We start from the raw sequence: 12,299 nt of genomic DNA on the forward strand, positions 1-12,299 counted from the left end.
TGAAATCAGAAATCAACTGACCGTGCTAAAAAAAACCGAGTATGAGTTTCCATCTCGATGCGATACAAACTCACCTAATTATAATTTTCCAACCAATACATTGCATAATAACGTCTAATTCTAATTCTAATTTTCTTTATTTATAGAGGATTTTAACCATTGCAGTCATTCGTCCTCTGTTTGAATATTTTACATTACATTACATTTATTAGATTTTTCGAAGTAAGTTCGAGCTTATTAAAAAATTTAATAATATTTCCTCGTTCGCTGGATTTAAGGCTGCTTCCACGTTGTGTCCAATTCCGCTTCTTTGCCGCACAGTTGCGTGTTCTGAGTGAACACCAGTGTCGACCCCTGGCGAAAATGTTGACACCTGAAATCAATTGCACGTCCCTGAAAACTCCCGAGAGCAAAATTTCATCTCAATCCGATGTATAATAAAGTCAATATCCCAAAAACAGGAAATAGGTCATTTGGATGACCCCTTCGGCCGACCCCTGACAAGTAATTTTTTAAAACCGATACAATCAAGAATACTAAAACTGAAATAATTCCCATCTTCCCCAATTTGTTTTTTGGTCTTGTTATCTTTCGGGTATATGATTTTTTTCGAAATACTCTTATGTCCAAATTTTCATCTCAATGCGCTGTATAATAACGTCAATATAACAGAAATATTGAAAAGTTAAAATGAACGATCCCTTTTGCCCTTACACTAAATTTGGTACCTGAAACCGTTTTCCCCTCCCTAAAAACTCTCGTGTACGAATTTTTATTTGAATTCGATGTACAATAACTGACTCAAAATATAATACCTGAAATCATTTGCCCATCTCTCAAAACCCCTTGCTACTTACTTGATGGTCCCGCGTCAATTCTCCGTTGACGACCGGAGTCAACGTCTTCAGTCGGTCCCAGTCAAGATTCTTTTCGACAGTTTCGATTTCGGCGATTAGGCTTCGCCACAAATCTCGTTCTCATCTTTTCGCAGCGTGTGCTCAATCCATCTCCACTTACGTTCCCGAATCTGGATTACGAGCGCCCTTTGATGACACCGGCGATGTAAAGGGTGTCCACGATGGAATTGCCACACTATGAAATTGATCTTACTTTTTAACCGGTGGGTAGAATTTAATAAAAATTCGGGTGGATTTAGTTCATAGTGCATTGTTTACATCCTTTAAATTTTAAAGTCCTGGGATCAAAACTCGCGGAAATGTAGACGAAAGCTTGTGCTGTGCGTGATAAAATCTTGAACCTCATCACGAGAACAAGGATCTCTCGCGTCGTTCCGTCGCTAAAACGTTGGGAATCGCGAATTCCACGGTGTCGCGAGTGATTAGCGGTTCGAGGAACGATTGACCACCGATCGGAAGCCCAGAAGTGAAGAAAAAAGTATTAGCACGTATTAGTACGATACCAAAAATCACAACCGCGTAGTTGAGGCCGTCAACCGAAACTCGAACGCCTCCGATCGGGATGTGGCTAAGAAGCTGCACCTAAGCCGAAGTTTTGTCCAGAAGGCCAAAACTAAGGCTAGGCTTCGAACGTTCAAGGTACAAAAGGCCCCTAATCGCGACGAGAAGCAGAACAAGTCCACCAAAACCCATGCCAGGAAGTTGTACCTCAACATGCTGACGAAAGTTGGATACTGCATTATGGACGACGAAACACATGTGAAGGCCGACTTCAAACAGATCCCCGGCAACCTGTTTTTAACGGCCAAGGATAAGTTAAGCGTTCCGGAGCATGTCCGCAGGATGTCCAAATTTGCGAATAAATTCCTGGTTTGTCAAGCCATCTCCACGTGCGGGAAGCGGAGTGCATCTTTCGTGACCCAGGACACGATGCACGGACAGGTGTACATGAAAGAGTGCCTGCAGAAGCTGTTGCTTCCTCTCCTGAAGGCCCACAACGTCCTAACAATCTTCTTGCCGGATTTGGCCTCATGCCACAACTCCAAGGACGCGCTGAAGTGGTATGCGAACAATAAGGTCAATTTCGTGCCGAAAATGTTCAACCCTCCCAGTTTGGAACTCCGCCCCATCGAGAAGTACTGGGCGAAAATGAAGCAGCACCTTCTTAAACAACCTAAAGTAGCGAAGACAGTCGAAGAACTGAAGAAAGTATAAGTTTACATGCAAAAATCGGTTGATTCCCAGGTTGTGCAGAATCTTATGGCCGGAGTCAAGGTCAAGGTGCGGTCATTTGCATATGGACTGTAAATAAAATACGAGTAAAATAGTTTGAAATTAACTTTAATAGATAACTATTATATTTAAATCCCTGAAAATTTGATGGCAATCGGATGAATTTTGTGTGGCAACACCCTTTATTAACTCATTAAATGAAACAAAAAAAAAATAACCATGTTTAAAAGTGGAAGGAAATTTCATTACAGTAGTTATTCCACTAAGTCAAAAAATTTAAAATTGGAAAAGTCTTAAAACATCTAATTTAATTTCAGAAAACTTGTTTGTCAATTCAATAAAACGTCTTATGAAGACAAAACTCTTATTATTATCAAATTGTATTAAAAATAAAAAATAAATGAAAAATATTCGAAGTTGTCACACGCAGCGAAAAGATTTTTTATTTCAAAGGAAAGTGCAGCGAAAACAAAGGAAAATTTCCTTTAGTTTTGGGATACCTAAAAATTTCTTTGTTTCAAAGAATTTTTCTTTTGAAAAATTTTTGATTCAAAATATTGATAGGGGAGATGGGGGCATAATCGCCACCTTAAGCAAAACGCTTATTTAGCCATAGAAAACAGCTGTAATATGTGAAATACATCATTGTTTCGTGTTCAGACACTCAAATAGTCTATTGCCTAATTGGATGAAACTTGAAAAAGCAGATAAAAACATTTAAAAATGCATTTCAAAAATTTATGCCGAAAGCTAAAAACCAGTCACTGTAGAGGCATAATGAGAAACCCCCCGAGGCAGTATGAGCACCATTAATGAAGGCATAATGAGCGTTTTCTGCCGGGAATTCTAGCAGCAAATTCGACTCGATGAAGTCAACTGAGTAATAGAGCCTATTAGGAATTTCAAATAATAAAAGAAAGGATTTAAAATTTATTTTTATTCACAAATTAATGAAACACTGCGTCACACACTGGTTCACTTCAATCGAATCATCCGGTTTAAATTTTCGTGGACCTGATCGCTGGATTGGAGCGGTGTCACCTCGGTTGAGGCATCCAGGGACTTGGAAAACCATCTATCGGCCGTGGTCCTATAAAATTTCAAGCACTTATTGAAAATCTTCAATATTCATTCTTTAATTAACATAAACTTACCATACTTTATCCTGAATCCTCCTAACTAAGCTAACTCTGATCGACATTTTCACACGACCAGCCAAACCGATTTTTCGTTTTATATTCTTCTTACTCAATGCAAAAAACCTTCTTAGTTTGAAGTGATTCCTTTGAATTGAATACATTTTTCTTTGGTTGAAAGAAAGTTTACTTTGTTTCCAAATAAATATGCAATTGAACAAATGTCTTTTGAATCAAAGAATTTGTTTAAAATCATAGTCCAATATTATTGGATTCAAAAAATTAATTCTTTCTTTCAAAAATTATTTATTTGAAACAAAACCATAATTCATTGATTCAAAGAAAACAGGAGATTGTATCTAAAAAATTAATTTTTTGAATCAAAGTCAGTTTTGTTTTGTTCCAAATTCCAGGTTTTCTCTGCGTGCATATTTCTATTTATTTTGTTTTGGAGCCTCCTTTACAAATACGATAAGATAATACTTCAAATAAGTTCATGACATCAAAAACTTCATTTTGAGTCAAACTTGATCATATTCTTTTGAAATTCGTTCAAGTTCCGTAACATTTACAATGAATTTGTACGGGATATTAGATACTAAGGCAAAAATTAATTCAGAGTAGAAGAAAGAAATCAACAGAACGAACAAGTTGTTTTGAACAACTCCAGCTCATTGTTCAAAAGTAAAGTGGCATACATTGTAAAAATAACTAAAGTTTAAATTTTATTTCATCGCATTCAACAATACAGATTTATCAGCATACACATTTTATAATTGATTGTAAAGCTTCAACCCAGACGAATTGTTAAACGCCAATTTTTTTTTCTAAATTGCAATCAACATTCGAAAATGACAAAGTTCAATAGCTGCATGTTCGATTTGTGCAATTTCGGGGACACGTTCTGTGGCAGGTGACGAAAGTTGGTAGGAACGTTTGAAATTCAATTTGCTCAAATGCCATGAGAAGAATTTGCGACACTAAAGAAACGTGCATAAATCTGGATCACCAACTGGTGAAATGATTTGCATAGTTCTATTTTTTTCTCAACTTCCGTTGGATTCTGGCAGCACAGTGTCCTTCAGAGAGTGACAGCTCCAGCGATTTTATGTACCCATCATGCTCCAACGCCATTGTCACTTTGGGCAAAAGTCCAGCTTAAATTGCTTTAGTGTTCATAGCTTTCACCTTACTCAATTAATGTTTAATTGTGTAATATATAAGCAATTTTGGTTTTCAACTTAATCTTTTCGGTTAAACTCTAAATCCTAAAAGTTAGATGCACTACCATTCTCATATTTTGGGAATTTGGTTTGCAACTTGCCGCAATGTAGATGTTAAATCTTTCTTCTTCAAACAGGTCTCCGTTACAAGAATCCTGCCTGGATATTGCACATTGAGCAGTTGGCCCGTAAAGCACTCGGTAGCCCTGCTCTCTTTCTTTCTTCCGCTAACATCTTACTTCTCACCTTCTTATTTGGATCGTTCCCTCGGAGTGGTCTATCTGGTGGCAAAATGCAACGGAACAAATTGTGAGTGCGAAAAAGCAGGAAAAGTGTGCCCTCAACAAATTCTTCTCTTTTTTTCAACCCCTCCTTCGCCTGACCGCTCGCCTGTTGGTATGATGAGAAAATGCTTGTTTGTGGAAAATATTTGCAGTAATAGCTATTCATCATGTTCGCTTTAAATAAAGTGCCTCCAAGGGATTCCTATTCCTGTTCCTGTCCCAACCCAACCTAACCCAACACAGAACCGAATCGAACCCAAAAGTGACACTACGATGCTGTGCGATGGACGGAAGGCGCAAGCTACGTAACACTTGCCCGGACAGGATTTTGTTTGGAATGGGGTATTCATACTTTTCAGTGCGGTTGACATAAGTATTCCGATCGGAGCGGAGAGGAACGTCCCCAGTTCATACTATACCTAGTAGATAGATTCCCGTCAGTTTAGGAACAGTGAAAAGAATTCACAATCTATCGCGCCATTCTGAGCGGTTTGAGCGACATTGCCACACATCCATCCATTTCGTGTCGGATTTTTGCTTCGTTGGGGGTCAACGTCAAGGCTACAGTAGGAGAAAATTGCTCAAGTTAATCCTCGACAAAGCAGTCGGTGGAATGTGCCTAGTAGAGCAACATTCTATCGGTAGAAATTGTTTTCTAAAATATTCAACAGGTTCAATACAAATTGTTTACAACTGAAAAAAAAAATCATGTCTATTAATTATATTTCATCATTTTTTTCAATAATAAACTTATTTAACTGACCCATAAGACTTCTGCGAAAATTAACATTAAATCTCCATTGTTTCATACCTTTTAGGTTACCGAGCATCAGGATAAAATATTAGATGGCTCATTCCAGCGTGACGTCTCAACGTTTGTAAATCATATTTTTGGTATATTGCATGTAAATTTTACAGTTCATATCGCACATTGAAAAAAAATATTCTTCTAAGTTCAGAATTTAATTCACTACAATTTGAAATCAAAAGAATTTTTAATTGAACAAATAGTTACCAAAATATAAGCAAAACAAATCGTTTCGTCACAACGCGCCACTTTTTCCACTTCTGTTTTTTTTTTTCACAAACCCGTATTTTTCTGCTCATCTATTTGATCAAATTTCATGAAAAATTCCGAAAGATACTTTTCGTTACTATAGATTTTCAAAGTGTGTTTCTCGAAATTTGCTTTATGAGCAGATAATCCACTGGTTTTCAAATTGATCGATACTACACCGATCAGGAAATCGGAATTGTTTTCTGTTTGTATTGTCCTCTATGTTCACTTGACACTGTAATCAATTTGTTCGAAAACACCAATATCTGTCCATGTACCCTAGAATAACATTAACTCTCTCGCAACATTAAACATAACGCCGAGAGAGTTCTCACATAATAGTATGTAAGCCATTTTTGTTGTTAGAATAGATCAGTACGTTGAAACGAATAGCACGGAATTTTACTTCGTCTTCGATAAATCAACTAAAGTTTAAGTCCAACTAAGCAACTTCTTAATAGTGGATCTGAAATCGGGTTGAGTAATCAGTGGCTACATAAGTGCGATCTAATTAATTTGTGATCTGATACCACCAACGTACACCGAAACGAAAAGTAATTCTCCCCCCGAACGGGTGATCAGCTGTTGTGTGAAAGAATAGGCGACTCACCGTACTTTCCTGCTGCTGGTGGATACCGTCGACGAGAGACGGGAAGAAAGACCCCGAAATCCGAACCCCACCCATCGGCCGAGCCCGAAAAACAGACATCTTAGTTCTTTTTACATATTTTAAGGCGAAGCTAGCAAAATTTCATTTTGATCTTCCAAAATTATCCATTCAGACAATACTTAAGGCTGTCCAGTAAGGATTGCACATGTCACCCTTTCAAATAAACAAATTAAACAAAGAAATCAGAGACACTTATCTCTTTTCAAAAACGCTTAAATTCACCGACATCATAATATGATTCGCTAAACAAAAAATGTTTACTTTTTTAGAGCGGCTAACCAAACACAAATAACAACACTAGCATAAGCGTGACGTTAAAATACGTATGTCGATTATTAGAAGTGTTTTTAAAATCTAAATGACGATTTTAAACACTATACTGCTCAAGTAAGCAGTTCAATGGCATCTCCATATTATTGAATACCTACATATATACCCTAACATAAACCATAAAAATATCATGAACAACGACGCTCAACGCTTTTGAACGAAAATTAAGGTTCTGGAAATGGCTTCCGAAGGATTTCTTAAAAAGCGTGATAAAATCGAAAACATAACTGGAAGTACCTTTGTTTCGACGGAATGGATCTCCTCTGATGCAGCAGGGCAGGTAAGTAGGTTCTCCGGGTGTTGCAGGTAAGTCTTTGGATTCTTTTTCAGGATGCGATTATTTTTTCCGGTTCCAGTCAATCAGGTAGAACACTTTCTTTTCCCGTGCAAACTTTAGTTTATTCGAAATCACTTTTTCTTTTACTTAAATTACAATTTATTAACTTTAACTACTTAATTTACTCCTTACAAACGTTACTCAGCACAAAAAAGAGAAACACATGACTGCTGAAGTCCCCTTTTATAATTTAGGGATGACGGAAACTCCTCTTTTTTCTCTTGATGTTTCCTAACTCCCGAAAAACTCACAGCATGCCAGTGATTGAAATCCTCACCAATTTTCTCATCAGAGGTATTCAAAATACACGCTCTGAGGCTTCGCATAGCTATACAGGAGACGATACATATACATTCATTCAAACCTCCCCCCATGAGGAGGATCTGCTCTGAGAGATACTATTCGTTTGCTGCCCCGAACGAACTCTCTCAACGTTCGGTTGCTACATGATGCATGAAGGAGACGAGGCACACATATTCATTTACGTTGTTGAATTTGAATAACTCCCACCGATAGCTGTCGTTGAGGAGAACATCTTCAACCTCGCCGCAAAGGTTGAGGCAACAACGACACAACCAAACTTATTGCATTGCATAGGCCCGCAACGTATGGAGCAAGGAGGGGGGAGAAAAAAGAAACGAAAAAACTAGCTGCCTGCGTGCGGTTGCTGTGCAATAATAGCAATAGCAGAAAAGCCTCACGCATTCGATCCAGGCACAAACGAGGAGACTCGGGTTTACTCTGCCTTTTGAATTCGGTTCCCTCAAGGTTGTAACAGGAGATGAATTAGAGCCAATCGTTTGGTTTTTTGGATTCGCTGCCTCGAATGTATATTGCTTCATGAAGGCGGGCCATATTGAGAGCGTATACATCATCGGTTTTGTCGTTTTCGCTGCCTCAAAGCAACCTTTGCTTCCGAGTAAAGCGTTGAGCGAGAGATGGTTGATCAACTCATGCTCAGCAAAATTCAATCACTGCAGCATGCCGAATCACTCCCTCTGCTAAAACTCTGCGCTCAGTTCAATTGGGGAGGTTCGCGGTTACCCAAATTCGTATATGCACGAACAATAGCCGTGATAAAATCGAGCGTGAATTTGGCGAATATTAATAAAACCGAACAGAGATAAAATCGACAAACTACTGTATAATCATGAAATTAATGCCTCATTTACTATAAATGTTTAAAAACTCAACAAATAATGCAATTTTGTATTGCTACGAGCAGTGCTGCCAGATATACTGACATTCTTAAACCGATAGTTAATTAAGGGAGGAAATATGAGTAGAGGCCAAAACACAGGTCATTTTCAGGGGCTTATCAAAAATCAACTATTTTATGTATCGATTCAACATTTTGTGTATCTTTTTCACTGTTTACCATTGAAATCGGTTCAGAAATGGCGACACAAAAACGGTTTCCGTGGAGCACTGCTGGCAAAACATGGTTTGCGGTGACCGCGATTACGGCGACAGTTTTCATCTGAAATGAGTGAATCTACGATAGTTTTACAGTAATAACATGTGGCGAGTCCTTGACGTAGAGTTTTTTTTTTTTTGGAAAAATTGATTTTGGAAAAAATGGCGGACGCTTCAACATAAAAAGCGTTTTTTACCTAAAATATCGTCAATATTAAAAAATATTGACATTTAAAAAAAAAAATTTACCGGTACACGGTCAATTTTGTTGATTCATCACTTGGATTTTCTTTCACTATCTCTTGCTGCTCTTCAGCCACGGCTTGCTTCAACACTAGATCAGCGACCGTTGACGCTCCATTATATATGTTTTCAGTTATTACGTCGTAGGTTGGTAGACGAATTGGGTGGGGCAAGTCCATCAAGCCACATAATTTTACAGCTCCTACCAAACTACTTAATACCCAATGTATGCATAATGAAACAGAATCTAGTGTTGATCTCATATGCATTGTGGATGAAAGGACACCACGGGATAATCGTAGGGTTTATCGATCCACATGTTACTACTTATTTAAAGCCGAGCCCTCGAGTGCTTTCTGTTGTGAATCGTACATCTCCATCACACTTTTAGCATTTTACAGTTTCCGAGGTAGCGGAAAACACTGCCAGAAAATTTAAGATGCGATACCCGATGTCCGGATCTTCTGGTGCTGATGACTCATGATTAGCCTTCAATTTTTTGGCACTGGAACTGACACTCTCGTCGCAAAGTACTACTTTCTCAGCTTGAAATCGATTTTGTACAATAGGCCTCTTTTTCATTCGAGTTTTACGGAAAGAATTACAGTCACGTAGGTCCCGAGAACCTTTAGCTTTGGCATTCATTTTTGTCCAAATATAATATTCACTGCCAAAAACTCACTTCTGCGCAGCTGCTCGAACGACTATCTACTGACGAAACGCATTCAATTTCTGAAAAAGTATTAGGGTCCTGTGATGCTTCTTCTCCGAAAACACAAAACATAACTCTAGAGTTTGTTTTGATTAGGTCGTATGAGCCACTTAACGAGTTTCGAGAAAATCGATATGGAAGTTTCGATGCACCTGTTAAACTCTCATTTAAAAAATAGCAGTCGGAATTGTTTGGAAACTCGTCATCCAATGCAAAAATACACGACAAATATGTTGGTGTATTCGATACGGCAATAGTTCAGTTCTTATTAGTGTAAATGTACTTACGTTCTTTTGCTTTGATTATTTGGCTCCAACGTCGTTTTGCAAATCGATTAGTTTTATCTTAAAACTTGATTGCATCTGTATAAAACTTCGATATTCTGTTCCTATTTGTTCCGTAGGTTGCATGAAATAAAGCTCAAGACAATCGAAAAGCAAACAATAATAGGAAAGAGCCGATTCAAATGTTCCTCGAATCGCTGGTACGCGGGGTTGTCCATCCGGAATGTTTCAATTGGGATGTACACTGTTTGTTACTCTTCTTAAGTAGGCCGTAATTCCGTTAACCTATCAAAAACTGCGGAACTTATCTAATTCTTGGACGCATCTGTCGTAGGATGAAATTTTTTTGAATGGTTGAACAAGTGAAAGGAGCCTTCATATTACTTACTCGTTGTGGTAGATATAGCCTGAGAGAAATATTTATGATAAATAAGTGGTTAAAATATATGCATATATATATTAGATTAACTTTTATTGAAGCGTTATATTATATTTATCTCAGTCGTCTCGATTTGGTATATCCTCCTTACTTGAAAATGTTATCAAAATGTAAGCTAATTGATTTTGAATATATAGTAGGAAATGATTTAAAACTAAAACATATTTAGACACGCGATTGGAATGTGTATTTTGAGTTACGCTCGACCGAATGAGATTACGGAGAGTGAATTGGTGAGATCCGCGGATGAAAGAGACGGACGAACTGACTGTTTTGGATCATTCTGGATTCGAATTTCTGAACGATAGTACATACGCGTTTGATAGTTTTTAAGTGGTCCGAAAAGATTATAGTTAGGAGTAGTGAAATTTAGAAATGAAGTGAGTAGTGAAAGGAAGGTCACCACAATGGCGCAGCTTACGCTTCCTTAGGGTGAGTACTTCTATCAATGTGTATTTGAATTTGAATTTGAATTTACAAAATGGCGTCACTTGGAAAATAATTTTGAAAGAATAATCCAGATCAAGGTGTGTGTATATATAGAAGGTGTTACCGTATGCCAAATTCCCGATTCAGCCATACGGTAAGATATAATTGTGTTTGTACTGATGATTTGAAAACTATTCGGATGAACATTTTAGGGATTTTAAATAAATTGTTATTTATCGCAATGATGTTCTATATTGAGTAATGAAATTTTTCCAAAGCTCTTTGGGCTATCTTTAAATCTAATACATGCGTGAGGCTTAGGTAATAAGACGCATATCAAATGAGTATCTGTGCAATGATCAAAATGGGTAATTTTTCAATAATTGCAAAGTGCACGTGGGATGTAAAATGTAAGGACCACTAGAATGCTATCTAAATATTTTGTAGAAAATTGTAATTTGTAACAATTGGAATGAAATTTTACAAAGATTTGTTTGAAAAATTAGTTTAAAAAAATATATATAAAAGAAGGTTAGAGTTGGACTTGAAGAAACTCCGTAAAATAATCTTTGAGTAATTCCTCGGTAGCCCTGTGAAATAATTCACACATAAGTGTTGACATTTCAGGTTTTTTGTTTGATTGTAATTTAGCGCAGCAGTCATTTGTTCTTGGTTATCATCAAGGACTGGCTTGAAAAGATAAAGACAAAATTAAGTTCATAATCTATAATTACAACTTCAATAATTCAATAGTTGCTTAATAGAAGCGAAGTCATTTTTACATAACACTTACCTACTTAAAATGCATTTATTCATACATTTAGCTATGTAATCAAAAGATGGCTTTTGGTAATTTGTTGTTTTACAATTTTTGTCTGAGCTCAAGTATTACTGGCAGTAGGTTAGAAGTAAATTAACTTTCACATAAAATGGGATCACAAATCACTATAATTGAAATTTTGAAAGATGACTAGCGAAGTCCCATTAAGTTTTGTGCAAGAGGTCACATTTTCAATGAGTTGAAATAAAGAAATATTAAGATATTGAATAATTGATCACTGAAAGAATTCATCAAAAGATAGCTTGCGAGAGGTCAAGTCCCATTTCGTTTGTGCGAGAGGTCACAACATAAATGAGAAAAAAAAAGAAAGAAAAGTTTGTAGTCGATCATTGAAATGAACTCATCAAAAGATGGCTTGCGAGAGGTCAAGTCCCATTAAGTTTGTGCGAGAGGTCATAAACTAATGAGATGAAATAAAGAAATGTTGAGTAATTGATCACTGAAAGAATTCATCAAAAGATGGCTTGCGAGAGGTCAAGTCCCATTAAGTTTTGTGCGAGAGGTCACAAACTAAATGAGATGAAAAAAAGAAAGTAAAGTTTGTAATCGATCATTGAAATGAATTCATCAAAAGATGGCTTGCGAGAGGTCAAGTCCCATTAAGTTTGTGCGAGAGGTCACAAACTAATGAGATGAAATAAAGAAAAGTTGAGTAATTGATCACTGAAAGAATTCATCAAAAGATGGCTTGCGAGAGGTCAAGTCCCATTAAGTTTTGTGCGAGAGGTCACAAACTAATAAGATGGAG

The sequence above is a fragment of the Uranotaenia lowii genome, chromosome 3 (assembly GCF_029784155.1).
Source record: "Uranotaenia lowii strain MFRU-FL chromosome 3, ASM2978415v1, whole genome shotgun sequence".
Classification (NCBI taxonomy): domain Eukaryota; kingdom Metazoa; phylum Arthropoda; class Insecta; order Diptera; family Culicidae; genus Uranotaenia; species Uranotaenia lowii.